The sequence below is a fragment of the Apteryx mantelli genome, chromosome 1 (assembly GCF_036417845.1).
Source record: "Apteryx mantelli isolate bAptMan1 chromosome 1, bAptMan1.hap1, whole genome shotgun sequence".
Classification (NCBI taxonomy): Eukaryota; Metazoa; Chordata; class Aves; order Apterygiformes; family Apterygidae; genus Apteryx; species Apteryx mantelli.
The window spans coordinates 4,926,902-4,943,818 of NC_089978.1; the positions used below are offsets into that span (position 1 = coordinate 4,926,902).

The 16,917-nt window shown below is 49.4% G+C and overlaps 1 protein-coding gene across 1 annotated transcript in view; it reads left to right on the forward strand.

The window, feature by feature from the left end:
* The window catches only part of CAPN5 (calpain 5), a 64,823-nt gene that overhangs the window by 3,511 nt on the left and 44,395 nt on the right, over positions 1 to 16,917 (forward strand). The gene's annotated exons all lie outside the window — the stretch shown is intronic.

The following is a 16,917-nucleotide window of genomic DNA, read 5'->3' on the forward strand; positions in this document are numbered from 1 at the left end:
AGGATGTGGGGCTTGTCGAGGGAAGGAGGATGCGGGACTTGTTGAGGCAGGAAGCTGCGACTCTCTGGTCCAGATACCCTGTCCTGGTATCTCCTTTGGGAAGGGCTCTGTGGGCAGAGCTGGTTTCTCATTTGCCTGATGCAGCACCCGACTCATCATGAAGCAGGTGAAATCCAGCCGTCTCACCTAGATAAATATTGTTGTTGATTGCGCCTTAAAAAATAAAAATAAAAATCCACCCCTCCCTTCCCTGCTTGCTGCACAGATTAATTATAAAGCATCAGTGCTTTAAGAGGCTTTGGATCTGATCCCAAAAGCAGATTTAGATTGCATTTGTACTTGGGTATGATGGTGCTAATAATGGGTGCATCCTCTTAATGCATGCTTGTGTATTCATTACCAGACACCTTTGGCCAGTCCAGAGATGCCAAGACCCTTCTCTTTACACTTAGTCCAAGCGGAGCAGCAGTAGGCTGATATGAGGGGAATAAGAAGGAGGCAGCTGTGTCTTGAAGGCTGGGATCAGGCACGTCTCCTTCCTCCTCCTCACTAGTCTCTAGAGATTTCAACTCCTTTCTCTCCAAACGTCTGGCAATGAAACCTCTTCCCTACCTGCAGGAGGATTTCATCCCGTAGAAAGGTGTCTGGTCATCCTTTACTCATGCTGAGGTTTCATGGGACATGCTTAGATGCTATTTATTCACTGAGATCTTATTGCCTGAACCTTCACCTGCTCTTATGAGCTGCTCATGGCACGTGAAGGTTCAGCGATGGGCTTGCGTTGCCCTGGTTCATGCTGCAGCCTCAGTGGTGCTCCATCCATCTCCTTTCCCGGCCGGTGTCCCTGTGGGCCATGTCGTGCATGGGGAGTGGGTTGCTGTGATTGCTCCGTCTCTATTCACTTCCAGCTGATTACCTAGGGATAAAGGGCCAGGCTTCCTCTCAGGCGCCACAGATAACGGACACAGACCCGCTGGCTTCGTTGGGGCCACTTTGATTTGCACTGGTTGAGTGTCTGGCCGCGTGTTCAGCTGCAATGTTAACCCTTTCCCTGCTCAGTTCGCACCGCAGAGCTGTACCTGCACGGAGCCTTTTCGGTGCCGGGTACTTGTGCTAAATTGACTTGCTGTACAGGAGAGGCACCAGTTGTTGTGCCTCAATGTAGGGACAACTCCTTGAGGTCACGGCAGAAATAGGAATGGTTGCCATTGAATATCTCACCCTCTCAAGGATGAAATCCTTTCTCCTCCGCACTCTGGGATAGGGAAGGCTTCAGTAGCCTTTGCCTTTCTGTAGGATGAATTTGTTTTCAGCTGCTATTGCAGATTGTTGTGCTCCGAGGCTGTGCTGAGGATCCTACTGCCTGGTGCTGGAGATGTGACAGATGATCCCCCTGCAGTGCCACGCGGTGTGCCCTCGGGCTATGCAGCATGTAGGTCAGAGAACTGACTCCTTTGGGCTTGATCCAGTGCTTCAGAGGGGGTTGGATGGGGCTTTTTACCTCCAGTTTGCTCAAACATCCCATGTGCAGCTTTCATGCACTCTAGGGGGCATGTCCCAATTCAGTAACGCTTTGACTTGTTTTACCTTAAAGTGCTCTCTGGCACAGAAATGCATTCCCTGTCCTTGTGCAGAGATGGTCGGTTCTTGTCCTTCCATCGTTCCACCTCCAGCATAATTTTTGCTCTGTTGTATCCTGCGATTTCGATCCATCGTGACCCTTTCACGCTGTTTGTTCACCCTGGCTGGCAGCATGCTGATACCGGCCAGCAAATGGCCCTGGGGGAAGCCTTCCCTTTGGGTTGGCAGTGTCCCTGCACACTTGTGACATCCAGTTAAGCAGAGGAGCCGGGAGCGCATGGTTAAGGCTCTCGGATTGCATCGGCACTGCGGGAGTAAGTGAATATTGCAGGGGTTTTCCTTGTGTGAGACTTAAGTTTTATAAGCCCAGGAAATGTAAAGATCACCTGTGAGACAATACAAGTAGATTAAGAGAGATAAGGGACTTTAAAGCATCCCAACAAACTCAACTCTGCCCTGAGCTGGGAGGCTGTGAAGCCTCCTGGGTGGCTCTGAAATGACACTTGGGAGATGCCTCCTTAGGTTATCCGGCACATCGTCTCCCTTGCTGGAGCTCAACCTTATATGAGGGAGGTTGCAGCTGTGTTTTATTGCTTTGAGGTTTATACTGAGGGCTGGCAATAATCAATCTAATATGACTGTGGCGGCCTGGTGTAGGGCTTCCTTTTTACCATCCAGAAAAGGGACATATGCCATCACATTGTACAGAATTAAAACACAATGGAAGGCACCTTCCTCTGATCACGGGATGAAAAGGGCAAGGGCATAGCTTTTTCTTGCCTGAAGTATTTTACCCAGCACTTAAATCAAAATGCCTTTCCTCCACTGCGTTTTTGTTGTTGTTACTGCCTTTTTCTTTATACCTCCGGATAATTCATCCAGCGAATTCTCCGGGTGAGAAAACACGTCTGCCCTATCAGTGAAAACAAGACCTTTGTCCCAGCTTACGTTATGTTTCCATTTGTTGAGGTTCTCTGGCTTGCTGGTGCGGGATGCAGATGGCTCTGATCAGCCTGGGTGACTCCAACACTTCCCAGGCCATTTTTGAGCTCTTCCACCGTTTCCTCCAGTCCTCTCATAGAGAAGAAGGAAGCACGCTTGTTTGTTGCTGGGGTTTTTTTCCTTTCTATTTTTTTCTGGCAAACCACACCCTGGTAAGCAAGAGCTTCCTATGAAACGCTTGCATGCCAGCTGCTCCAAGAGCAGGGTTGTCTTGCAGAGCTGGTCCTACCAGTTATCTGAGGATATGTAAGTATTAAGCATTGCTCCGGGGTAGCGACGGAGCAGCTTGGGAATGATTAAGGGAGGCAATTTCTCTGCCAAGCAAAGGGAAGTCTTGCATAGATAAAACATGCAGCAGCAAACCCTCATTTTGCAGGAAGCCAGGTGACCCGCCGTTGCACGGGCCTTGGATTAGCGCTGTGTTTGCCAGCTGTTTGCACAACCGCTCTTGCCTTTGGCTGCCCGGCAGGTCTTTGCACAGGAGTGAGGAGGGCAGTGATTTATTGCGAGTGCCTAAGATGTGGCTGTCAGCAGGAGCCGTGCCTGTGGCAGAGGCTGCGATAGCAGACGGCAGACTTCTGTCTTGTGCGGGGAAGTGAAACTCTTCCCCGTGTCACAGGGTACGTCTCGAGGGATCCTTGTGACTCACTGCTGTAGCTCAGGGCTGCTGCAAGCATGGAGGTTATCTAAAGAGATATAAAGCAAGGACTTCCAACAGAATAAAGAGCCTTTCCACACCTTTTAGAGGGTGCTGGGGGAGGTTTGTTGGCTGGGAAGTTCTTGGTTTTACGCTGCCCAGAGTGGATACTGGCACATTTTCAGTGGTGGACATTCAGGGTAGACGAGCACAGAAGCACTGTGTCCCCAGACCCTCCTTTTATGGCCCTGTCCATGTCTGTGTTATCCCTGAGTTTTCAGTGTTGAAGTGCTCCAGAAAAATCACATTCCCCCCGGAGAAGTCCTGGAGAACTGTCCACCGGCACGCCCATGGCTTTTACCTGCTGGCTCTTCGGAGAGAAAGCAGAGACTTAATTCCCATCACGGAGCTGCTGCCCTACAGTTCTGCCCTGCACGCAGCCTGTGCTCTCCCCGGTTGCAGTTAACCGTGTGGGAGTAACATGCCCTGAGCCACCTCCTGCAGGTGGGCTGGTGCCCTCTGGTACCCATCACACACGCTCGAGCCTGCTCAGGCTTCGAGCAGAGTTTCCAGACACATGGTGACATAATTGTTTGCTGCAGTGAAAGAAGAGGTGATGGATCCTGCTGCCTGGCACAGAGCAGGGTCTTCCTGTGGGTCACCACTGAGGTGCCAGGAAGAAGCGTCTTTCAGCCAGGCATGTCACCAGACCTGTCACAAATGTGTTTTCCCTTGCTCAGGCAGTACAGGAGCTTCCTGGGAGCACAGATGTGTCTTTGAAACCTCAGGGGTTGAGCCCTGCTATAGCCTGACAGGAATGGCCCAAGGAGGACCATAGGGACCCCCCCCAGGGACGGGGGTCCTGCCTTGCCTGCTGGACCACACAAAGCAGGATGACATGGGGATACATCGTTGTGAGCAACCCAATGAAGCTGGAGGTGTGGAGCTCATGATCTGGTTATGGAAGTGCTGGGATGTGAAAGCCAGCCAGGATGTTCTCTGGGCTGGGGCATGAGCTGCTACCAAAGGTTGTGTTAAGTTGGTGGAACCCGTGGAGACTTGCTGTGCTTTCTGGGGGTCACTGTCATTTGTAAAATGGAGCAGTCCCTTCCCAGGTATTTCTGCTATGCAGGAAGAGCTTAGGGCATCTGCACGGCAGGAGACCTTGCACCAGCAAACACTGTGATACTGTGGCACATATTAGCCAGTGTGTAACAGCAGCTCTTATGATGCTGATTGACTTTTCAGGTTTGTGTTTGCTTCCATGTTTCAGCTATAGCTCACTGACCAGATCTACCCTGTGGGAGGTCTCCATTCAACCTCCTGTTGCTTGGTGGAGGAGATGATGTGAGCGGAGAGAGGGGTGAGCCTGAATGGATGTAGGCTACTGCAGTTCAGCACGGCATCATGAGCTGTATCCATCTCCCCCTGGGAGGATGCTTGTGTCTGGTCCCTGCCTCATAAAAGGCTGCAGTCTTTCAGGTCTGAGGGCAGTATGGCAAACTCTTTCCTCCATTTTTGAGAAGAACAGAGATGCTGAAATGGAGGAATAGGGGCAAAAAGTTGGCCAGGATGTTCTGGAAGTTGCAGCATCCAAGGCAGAAACAGGACTTGAAGAGCTCAAACTGGGATAGCAGGAAGTGAAGTTCAGACCTTTTAGCTTGCAAGAGAAGGGTAGATCCAGTAGCAAAGATTTCTTATAAATCTCACAAGTTCGGAGTGGTCCAATCTACCTGAAAGAGGCTCCTCTCTTCACAAGTACCAGAACACCTTCACTGCCACTGCCATTTCACAGCCACTGAAAGAAGAGCTCATTAAAAGCAGGGAAGTAAATGGAGGTAAAATCAAAAATGGGATTAAATCAAAGGCAGATCTTGCTGGCCCAGCCTGAAGGTTTTGCAAACAAAGGGAAATGCTATTCTGAAGTCAGATAATACCCAGATGTGGTCTGGATATTTTCTGCTGTGCCTATGGGAAATACAGTGCAGCTGAAGGACGTGGGATTTAGAAAGGGGCTTGCAAGCAGATTAGGAGCCTAACAAAGGGGAAAACTGAAAACAGAAGTAACAAACTGGAGAAAGGCAAGGAGCAGATTCCCTCAGTGCTTTTATTCAGGTCTAGGTCACGTGAAGAGGAAATCCTAAAGTTGCTTATGACCCAGTGCTGGGAGGTATATCCTAGGCAGAGGTCTGAATGCTGACATGGAGCCCTGGAGCTATTGGGTTGGAGGAAGGTCTGGAGTCTAGAGCCGAAAGTCAGGGGCAGTGTGGTGACCTCTTCATCTGAAATTGTGGTGCTGTTCTGAGCCCTGCTCAGTTTGAACTGAAGCAGGCAAAGGGCCACATTGCTGGCATGATCAGGAGAGAGGTGAGCCGGTCTTTCAAGAGGGGACCAGAAGAACTTGGTTGTATCTCCTGACCTTCAAGGGGATGCAATTGCTGGCTCTGCCTACACCAAGGGGTAAAGGTGAGGGAGAGAGAAGAGTCCCATGGGCCAGGGCTGGTGCCGGTGTTATAAGAGGCCTTGATTTAGGTTGAAGCTTGACAGAGGGATGTTTTGGATCAGCCCTTCCAAAGGGAGGTGGAAGGGACCAACAGCAGAGCTAGTTTGAGAGGCACAATTTTGTAGAATCCAATTGCCTTGATTCAGTCTCCTACAGACTAACCCGCAGCCCCGTTATCTTTTCCACTCCTCAGACGTGTGTCTCTGCATCTCTTGATGTTCAATTGCTTTAATTATCCCAGAGGCTGCAGAAGCAATTGAAGGCGTAACATTTGCATGGAGATGTGCTGCATTTTATCTGTGCTAATGATGAATTTTCTGAAAGAATTATCCAGTTACCCAAACCTCTTAACTAAGCACCTCTGTAATCCATAATGCTCAGGCAAAAGGTTCTCTAGGATAACTGAAGCAATGCCATGTCCTTCCCTTTATCCACATAAGAGGCACTGGTCTGTGTTTAGACCTCAGTGTTTTTACCCAGCTGGCAAGAAAACAATGTGAGTGCCTATTGTTTTTGTGTGAGGCTTCCAGTGGAGTCAGCGTGACTGGATTTAAAAGAAGTTGGTCCAGACATTCAATTAGAAGCCCTGAATAAATAATAGAAATAGGCGTCCAGTCCACTCCTACAAAGATAACATCCTTTTGTTACCAGTGGTGAGTAAAATATATGCTAAAACAAGCGCCGAATCCCTGGGTGTTCCCTGTAAACTCAAGGTGTGGCTAGCCTGTGCTCAAAGCGATGCCCGAGTCAGGATGACCACTGTTTGTGCCTTCTCAAAACAAGGATGACCGAGTGTTTTAGATGGAGATGGCTTAATTCTGCATGTTCGATAGTCTCTGCTCTTCCTAGCCTGTGTTTCTCTGATGCCTGAAAACTGGCTCTGTTTAAGCAGTGTCATATTTGAACATAAGCCTCAGCAGACAAGACCAGGTCCATGTCCCTCTACCACTCCATCCCTTGACAGAGCAGTACCCCAGGTTCAGGTCACGGTATAAAAACCTGGGAACCCCAAAGGAGCTTCCTGCCATGAGCAAGACTTTATTAGGAAGCCACAGGGCTCGTAAACAAGCTCAGATGTGACCTTTTGCTGCCTCGCTATCCCTGGCACTCTGTGCTGCTCCTTGTAATTATTAACCAATTTGGCGTGAGTCATGATGAGGGTGCTGGGGCATGGAGGACTAGCAAAGTCATGGATATGTCAAAGGGCTGGGGAGGCTGGGCATTGGCAAAGGCCAAAATTCACCTTTCAGTGCTTGTCTGGCAACCTTTGGTGATCTCCAGGCGTGTTTAACCTTGCCCTGGCCTGGAACGCAGCCCTAATATAATGAGTGTCTGCCATGATAAGGCTCACTCAGTGTTTGAGGAGCACCTGAGGGTGCGTGTGTGTGTGTGTGTGTGTGTGTGTGTGTGTGTATACAGGCCAAGAGGTACCCTATGCTGAGCTTCTCTGTGCTCCCCAAACCATGAGTGGGATGGACTGAGCTAGACCCACAGTGGTGAATATCTTCTGCTTCTCCCTGCTTCCCTTGGCCGAGGTTGGCAGCCTTGAGACACATTAGCCTCCTCCTTCCTGCTGCCTCTGGCCAGGGTCTCTCGTCCTGCTGTCTCCATTTCCTTTTCTTTCACCCCTGCTCCTGCTAGTCTTGCATGTCTCCAGCCTCTTGCATTTGCCAGCCTGGTGGGGGAATGCTGTTGCTGGTTTGCTTGGAGCCGTAACTCCTGCCTGTGGACATTTTCGGACAGAGGTAATGGTCCCGTCTGACCTTAAAGCCTGTGATGAAAAGAAGGGTCGGTCTGGATGGAGTTGCAAGCCTGGCACAAATGCATTTTGTGTGTAATGTGGCAGAGCTTGCCAGCATGGTATTGACAGTTGCTCCCTGGGAACCCAAGCAGCGCTGGCTTTGCTTCTGTGACGTGTGTGCGGTGAAGGTCTAAGGCCTCATATTAGCCAGAGTGAAGGGATGGGCGTGGGTGGATGGGGTCCTGCTCCTCCAAGGGAAGACCTGGCTGGAGAGGGTGGGGGGGGACGTGAGCCCCACAGCACACGCAAGCAGAGGCTGTGAGAGCTGACTCTGCTGCCAAGGAACGTGTGTGTTTCTAACCCACCGCAACCTGCACTGCTGCCAACATGGGATTATTCAGGTGTTGACCGGAGCAGGGCTGCCCTCTGGTCCTGCAGTTCCAAAATCAATTCTCTGCAAACAGTGAGTCATCCCTGAAAGGAACGAGGAAGTCCCAAGGCCAAAGGCAATCCTAGGGGTGGGTTATCCAAGCGAAAGGGAGCTCCTGGCATTCACAGCCTGCTTGGCCTCTGCAGGAAATGAGCATCCAGGCACTGGGAGACCCTCCCTTTAACCCCAGCATTCCCAGTCAAAACCCATTCTAGTTGGAAATTTAAAGCAGATCTAAGCACAGCACCTCCACACAAGCTGGTAGATCTTTTCTCAGTGAGAGGCCTTTTGGAGTCAGTTAGTGAGTAAGAGGTGCTGGTGCACACGGTGGTGGTGGAGGCACCAAGCTTCCAGCTCCTTGCTGGCTCCAGCCTGTGTCCTCCTCCCAGTGCCTGGCACTGCCTTGTTTTCTGTCCCTTCTTGGCCATTCAGGGATTGCTTTTCCGTCTGCCCAGCCTCATCTCATGGTGCCTGAAAGACCATCTCCTGCTTTGGAATATGCAACCCCTCCCGTGTTTGCCCTTTTGCTAGGCTGAAAACTGTGAGACCTAGTTTGCCCCCATTGGTGGGCAGTGATTTTATTTGGCCAGTTGCCTGCATTCTCCTTCTTCCCTGCCCTGAGCATTCGTGAGGCCAACACAGAGGTGATGTGCAAATCTCAGAGGAAGCGTTGGTCCCTGGAAACCTGTCATGGGGTGGGGATTATTAACTCTGGGTTTATTGCAGACAAATTTATTGAAGATGGCGATACAGTGTAGTCATAGCAAGCAAATCTTACTGCACATTTGTTATTGCCCAAGTCTCGGTTTCTTACCTTTCCAACGGCTTCTTGTCAGAGGTTCTCTTAACTCCAGGAGAGCAACCTTTGCGAGGCATCCCAGCTCAAGGGAGATTCGCCACCGTGCACCCGCTGCCATGCAGGAGAGCTCAATGGGCTCTAGGCTGCAGCGCTATTTATGGGCACGGAGTTTGACTCATGGTCATACGATATTTGGCGTGGAGATGTACCTTTTTGCTAACTTCATGCCCTGTTGGGGAAAATATACCTTTCTGCTGATCTCATACCCGTTTCTGGCCTCAGCAGTTGCAACCAGTATTGCCTAGTTCCTCCTGGTCAGCACTGGGTGCTGTCAGTTATTTGTGGTCAGCTGGGCCTGAGATAAGGGAGTAGGGGGGTAGTTGTGCTCTGCCACAAAACCTGTGAACCTTTTATTTATTTATTTTTTTGCCTACGCTGTTCAACTGGCAGTAACATGGCCCTGTGCCTTGGGGAAGAACAGGGGAATCCAGGAGGAGACTTCCACTGACCTGCCAAGTCTCTCTCGGCTCTGTCTTGTCACTGTTAAGCAACTAAAGAGTGATGCTCTGGAAGAAAAAGTAAGAGGGAATAAAACTAGCACAATGAAAATCACTGCGCATTGCTGGAAATATCCTCTGAATGTGACATTTGTCACAGCTGAATGTGACATCAGCTGATTTTGTTGCAAATGTTGACAGCCAGGCTCGCTTTGGTGACTGCTGAGTTACTTGCAGTAGATTTCTGCTAGGATGAATGGCCATTGCATCTTCCCTGGATGTGTTGCAGATGCACTTTTTTTTTTTTTTTTTTTTTACAAAAAATTACTTTTTTCTTAAGTTGTTATGCTAACAGCCAGCTGTCATACAGTATCTTCCTCTGTAGATCTCAGAGTGCTTTGCAGAAGGGATCAGGATCCCTTCAAATGGAGAATGATGCTTTTTCCCACCCCACAGAGGAGGAATATTAAATGACTTGATTAAGGTTGCATAGTGATCTGTGGTAGAGCCTAGAAGGACTCTGCATCTACCCCAGGTTGCTCTTTGCATGTGATATCAGTTGTCTGATATCACTGGAGGATGCTGTCGGTAGGCTTGTCCCCAGCTCCTTTGGAGCTGCAATAGCACCCACTTCTATGGGATTTCACTCCATTTTCCGGTGATTGCTTCTTCAAACCATTTTTTTTAAACTTTTATTTATTCAGTGCTTATGCCTAGGTAGAAAACTATAGGAAAAAGAATGTATTTGCTATACTTCATGTGCTTATAAAAAGCTGTGCATCAATGCAGTGGATTTACTCACTCAAAAGAGACAGCATCTACCCCCATGAGGATTTTTTTTTTAATTTCACTCCATTTACACTGAGTTTTTGAGTGGGCACACTAGGACACATGTCCTAGTGTGTGTTCACACAAGATTAACCCCCTGGCTGAAAGGCACCATGTTCAGGTGTTACTGTCTGGATTCAGATCCCAGTTGTGTTGCAGCAAATCAGAGACAAAATCAGAGCTTTATGTAAGTATAATTATGAACAAATATGGTTGTTCTACATTTAGCCTGATGGAGCTTACGGCTGGCAGATGAGGACAGAGAAAATCTTTGACCATTGGATAAAGGGGAGGGATACAGACCAGAAAGGAACGTTCAATCTTCTGTTCTTCAACAACCTTGTTTCAACCAGTTACTGCTTTAAATGCACATTAATTTGTATTTTGGTGAAAGCACCAGCTCTAGAAAGATGTTCAGCTCTGTCCAGAAACATCTAGAGATGAAGAACCTATGACTTCCCTGAGGACTTAGTTCACTTGTTTAACTGCAGTCAGTCTTAGAGAAATTACATCTTGTTTTCTAGTTTTCACCAGTGTGGCTTCAGCCTCTAGTCCTTGTGAACACTGCTAATCCAAGGCAGGATGTTATGTGGTCCTGGTGGCTCTGTGCCCTACCACTTTGAATCCAGAGCAAAACTACAGTAGACTCATGTGTGGGAATGGGAAGGGCTTTGGGAATGCAGCTCCGACCTGCTGCAGGCCACATACGGCTGATCCCAATGGCCTTTAAAAAGGGACCATCACTTTGTAGCCCGGGGAGCCTAGGCTTTTTTCTTCATATAGGTGTTGGTAAAGAGGTATGGCGTGCTTACCTCGCATTTGGTGTACAAAGTGGATGAAGCAGTTTGTTTTGCTGTTCTGCATTTGATAGTCACCTGAGTCTTGCCAGAGCCTTCTGCCTGCACCCTCAGGGCTGTGCACTGGTGGAAAAACAAGACGGGTGGTTCACAGCTTGACTGTGCCTCTCCTGGGTCACAGGGAGAAGGCGTATAAAGCTCTCCTTGTGTCAGCGACGTTTCTCTGCAGAGCTGGACATTTACGTTCGTAGGTGGGAAGGCAACCACAGCGTTGTCCCATCCATGTCAGCTGTGATGCCTGTCAATAGGAACACCAAGGAGGCTGGAAAATAAGATATTTTTTATAAAATTTTGGGAGAGAACCTGGCTGCTTTGAATACCCTGCTGTTAGTCTTTGGGGCTGCAGTATAGTAGGTTATCCCCATGTGACTGCAGCCAGTCAGGGCTTTTGCAGCCCCATGCCTGGTGCCCACCTTGTCTTCCTCTAGGCCCCAATCCTCTGCCTTTGCAGTAGGATGTCAAGGCTATCTCCTGTTCAGTGAGAACACAGCTAGAAAGAAAAGGCCCAACCAATCCTGTCCTCTAAGGACAAACCGTTTTGTCTGGTGTAGAGTCATTGCTGAATAAAAACTGTAGGATCTGCAAGCAAGACCCTTTGCTCCTGGCCGGGATGCAGCCTTGTGGTAGAGTAAGTGCAGCGTGCCCATGCTACAGGAGCCCCCGAGCGGGAAGGGAAGGAGAGAAAGTGGTTTCTGCGAGAGGAAGGAACAGCCTTTTAGCAAGATTTGGTCCTGGCCAGCACAAGCACTTTCAATAATTATCCTGGTTTCAGAGCTTGGAGCCTTGATCGTTACCAGCTGGCGGGAATGCTGGGCTCGAATGCCTGGACCATGCTGGAGGTGAAAAGAGGGATTCCATAATACAACTGAGTCATACACTTGGCTCCCTCCTCAAATAAAATAGTTTCTTGCTTAACTCCTTCATGGCTGAACTGAGGTGTGTTCAGACCACTGCTTCTGAAAATCCAGCTCCCCACAGAGGGATGTGAATGTGGATACCCCTCCCTATGCACAAACACCCACGTGTAGTTTTGATAATTTGGACCAGGCATGAAAATGCCTGTTTACCATGCTTATGGAGTGTCCTAGCTTTGTGCAAGAAGGCAAAAAGCAATGCTGCCCTGAGCATTTTAATGTGGCAGATCTGAAGGTCTGTCTGGTAAGCATGAAATGATGCAAGTAAGAGAAGGTAATGAATTTTAACACCACCGTAAGAACTCTCCCCCGCCTTTAATTATTTTGCAAGTTTTAAAAATGTTCCTGAACAATATCCTTTCTCATTCTGCTTGGCACTTCCTTTGCAACCCAAATCCATTTCCACCACTGAGTCACCCATTCAGATGGAGGGTTACATTTCGCATTGTGCCTCCTGCTCCCTGGGGATCACAGCATGCTCTACGAGCAGTGCCTGCACTTCCCGTGCTGCTAACATTGCTTCTGAGTTAGAGTATTGCCGCTGGCAGCAGTGGTAATGAAGAAAGTGAGCAAGTGAAACGAGTCGGGTCTGTGCTGTACACACAACTGCAGCTTGTGGGTCAGAGATCTCTCGATGTGTCCTACCTGACTTATTAAATCGATCTTTGTGTTAGAGCCACGAGGGCAAGAAAAAGGAGTTGGAGCTCCCCTTCCAAGTGAGAGCAGCCCTGCAATGAGGACAGGTGGCTGTCGAGGTGACAGTCACTGTGGCGTGGGAAATCAGGGCAAGGAGTTGAACCACTTCTCCCAGGCAAGGCTGGGCTATAAAAAGGCTGGGAATCCTGGGCCAAGAGGGCTGTGGTCGGTTCTCAAAGGGCTGGGCGTCTGGTTTATGAGTCTCGTGGAAATCGGTGTTGCAAAGGTTGTTGGAAAACACAGCTCCAAGCTGTCGTTGCAGAGCTCCTGGGGGAGGAGCGGTAATTTTATGAATGAGCAGCCAAGTGACAGCCCTCTGCCACGGGACAGGCTGCAGAGCAGCAGCCGGCATCTCCTGCGTCAAACCCATAACTCCTGCCGTAACTCAAGCGTGGCTTTGAGAAAGGCACCAGACCTCCCCTCCTCTCCAGGCTCCGTTCCTAAATCTTGCTGGCTCTTTCTGCATGACGTCCCATAGAAATGTCCTTTCCTGTCTGTCAGCCCGGCAAACGCACCAGTCCAAGCAATTCATCTCGTGTCTCAATTACGACAACATCTTTCTCTCTCACCCTGTCACATTCGTTCAGGAGGTGGCTGCCAACCATCCTTTCCCGGTCTGCTGCTTTGACTGTGTTTCTCCCTGCAGCAGTTAGTGCCATCACTGCAAAGGCACCAAACTGATTTGCACTTGGAAGCAGCTCCTTCGGTGCCGAGATGTCAGCCCCCGTGACCTCCTTGGAGACATCTCCCCTGTCTCTTGCCCACTTCCCTGTGCACCTCTGCCCCAGCCTTTCTCTGTGCTCCTGGCAAAGGGTGCAGTGTGGATAGCATGGCATGACATGTGCAGGATGATCCTGTCCTGGTGGGACCAGGACACGAGTGCCCAACTCTGCACTGGTGGAGATAATCAGGATGAACAAAAGCTTCTTCCAAGTCCCAGCCGAGCCTGGGCCGATGCTGCAGGGTTGTCCCCGGGCACTGCTGATTTCAGTGGACCCCAGCACACAGCTGGGAGGCCGCCCTGGGAATCTCAGAGCATTTACTCATTCACAGCACTTCTCTGCCTGTGACATCCCCATGGACAAACTGAGGCACAGACCTGGGCCATCCCCCAGAAAAGGAAAATACAAAGTCCTGCCAAATAAAGAGCGACTGATTTCTGGCTCTTGGAGTGAGATAATGACCAAGTGATGTGGACTGCTGGATATCAGGGGTTAACTTGTTTCCTGGCCCTCTTAATAGGATGGATGTGCATTTTGACCCTGGGTTGTGTTCCTTGACTGCTCAGTGAGGCTTTTAGCTCTTCCACAAAGAGTAAATTTGGTGTATTATTCAGGCCTTGATATCATGCCACTTATTTTAAGGTCTTTCTGAGGCCAGGTGATGCATTGTGTTGCTTTGTAGCATCTAAGAACTGGTTATGATGCTGAAGGGAAAATGCTTGAAGCATTAGTAGAAGCTCTTTAACCACATCACCTCAATGTACTGCTGACTTGCCTTCAAAGACTGCTAGATGAATTAAGTCCTTTTCTTCTGGGCCCACCCAGGCAAGATCTTAGCCATGGTGTTCAAACAGACCAGGTCATGCAATGCATCGAACACAGAGCTGGGACTATTCTCCCAGTCTTCTGCCTGCAAGCTATCAATTTTATAAACTGAAAAATCACAGGTGTTATAGAAAAAGCTGCCATTTACTGTTTCTTCCATTACAGGAACTAGTGGAGAGCAGAAGCAGCTAGCTTCTAGGAGGGCTTCTCAACAGGGTCTCAACACAGCATGTATCTAAGCTGCAGAAGGCCTTGCTGTGGGGTGCTGTGGATGCTAAGGGGCTCAGAAAGCCACTGAAAAATTCATTTGTAGGAAGGAGGAATTTGCCATACAATGGCAGCAACAAAATGCTGGAGGCTGGGAGAGCATCCTGGAGGATTATCACTATGTTTGCTATGCTCTTCCTCAGGTGTCTGCAGAGACAGGACATCAGGATAGGTGGGCCGTTGGTCTGGTGCAGTTCAGCCATCCTTTGCTGATGGTTTCCTCATGAGAGACACGTCTACCTGCTGCCCCAGTCCATCCTGTGCACGTTTCCTCATCTCCAGGGTGGTTCCTCTTCCATGATTGAGATTTTATTTAAGTAAAGGCCTAATTGTCCCTTCTGCACAGTTATTTGCAGTCACTGTCCCTCAGGGCGGAGGGCTGTGACACACTAGGTGATTTGGAGAAATATTGCTGGCTGGCACAAAGCACACAAAAAAACTGCCTTAGCAAATGATCCCTAGCATCAGAGAGACCTGTGGAGCATCCCTCCATGCAGCCAACAAGAGGGTTATTTTGGGTTCACTTAGGCTCTGAATGATAAGCACTCATACTGCTAATCAGACCGATAAATACAGTCAATTAAAGCCTATCCTTTGCTCTCCCAGAAGTCTTTAGTGAAGTGTTTTCCTCTCACCCAGGTGAGAAGAGGCAGGCTTGGAGGGTGAGGCTCCAAGGTGATTGCTCTGGTGGGATGGGACAGGGTTAGCTCTCTAACACCTATTTTCCTTTCGCTAATCCTGACAATTCATTAGCGAAGGATGTGTCACTGCCTCCAAACTGGCACCCAGTTGTAAGCAATCACATAAACCCTGGGACCTGAGATGTTTCCAGATTAGGTGCTTCTGGCCTGCCTTTATTGCAGCTTTCTTGTCCCAACATACATGAGGGTTTCCAGCATCTGTGGATGTTTACCAGAATAAGTGTATGGTTTCTTTACATCTCGCTGGGAGCAATGGCTTAGGTCAGCTTGCTGCATGCATCTGCCCGCTAGACGGGGCACCCTTCATTTTGCCGTGGGTGGTGCTGGAGATCACAGATGGGATTATGAATGCCTTTGGCAGCAGCCAGGTTTTCTCTGATGCCTTCCTGAAAATAACCACTGCTGGGAGCAGCAGAACTGAGGCACCTGGCATCCTGCAGCTTTTCACATAGCGGAAGTCCTGTGGCATGCTCAAACCCTGTTTCTTCAGGAAACCAGACTAGGTGTTTCCAGACTAGGGTCATTAATGATTTGAACTAGTCAGGACGTCCCATTTTGGGGAGGAAGAACGGTTGTATGTGGATATTAAAAATAGATATGGGGTAGACTTTAGAAAAGTACCTATGGAATGAGGTCTGTGATTTAGTAGTTGAGAACAACATATTTAGAGCTCCCCCTTCCCTTGAGCCTGCCATGATGCCAAGGTGACTTGGCCCTGTGGGATGGAGGGACGCGGACCAGAGCAAAGGCACTGGTACCCAGCTTCCAAACCACCAGGGTGGCAGAACAGCGTCTCAGGTGCTGCTCTCTTTTGGAGGCATTTTGGCAACGGTTTCCTGCTTTCGTCTGGATTGCTATATTCACGTCTGGGCCCTGGAAGCTAGACGCTTGTCAGGACAGAATAATTAATCCAAAAAACACGTGGTCCTCTGCCAGGAGATCTTTAATTAATCCAGAAACACGTGGTCCTCTGCCAGGAGGTCTTTTTTAATTAAAAACAAGCCAGAGGATCTGATAAGGTCTTCTGAGAAACTAGCGTCTCTGTTGAAATCATGGAGCGTGTACGTAATTTGGGGTTGTGCGGTGGGGGCAGAAGGCATTTCTTCAAGCACCAGCTCTCCGGGGACAGCCTGTGCTCTCCAGGCAGATATATGGCCATCACTGCGCGACAACCAAATGATGATGCCTACAGTCTTTAAAGGGGGCAATCAGGATCCTGACTGTTTAATACTAATCATAGCAAAGACAACCTGTGGCTTGAAAGCCGCTGTCCCTCTGCCTGGGAGCGGGCTGGGAAAAAGGTGAGCAAAGCTCGGGGTCCCCCATTTCGCAGAGAAGAGGCACATCTCTGTTGCTGGGATCGAAGAGCTCGAGGTGAGAGCTCAGCCCTGGTGAAACCTTCTCACAGCCAGGTCCTTACCGGGACAGCTCGCTGGGGATGTCTTCTCTTCCTTCAGCTCAGAGAGCTATGTTTTCCCGAATGGGTTACGATTCACTAGGATGCTGGTGCCCATGGGCAGGACACCCGTTATAGTCTCCTACTCAGCCTGTTCTGGTGGTGTCTGGCCAGCTCTGGGATCAACAAATTAGGCATGGGCTTAAAGGATTAATCCGTTTCTCCTCTTTCACGTGCAGGGTTTTTCCGTAGGTGTTTAAATTGGTGATGGAGCATGCTGATCCCTCACAGTGTCACTTAACCCGTCTAGGTGAGGGAGCCGGTAGTGCTTTGAGGGACTATAAATGTGGTGTCTAGGGATGTAGACCATGCCATATGGGCCCTACTCTGCCCCTCGGGGGGAAGGCAAGGGCAGAGGCTGAGTGGCTGACTCTAGACACGAATTTTCAGTGCTGCCATCCAGGGTTGCAGAGGAGGATCAGGCCTCCCTGGCTGCGTCTCACTCCCACTCTGCCTGTCCT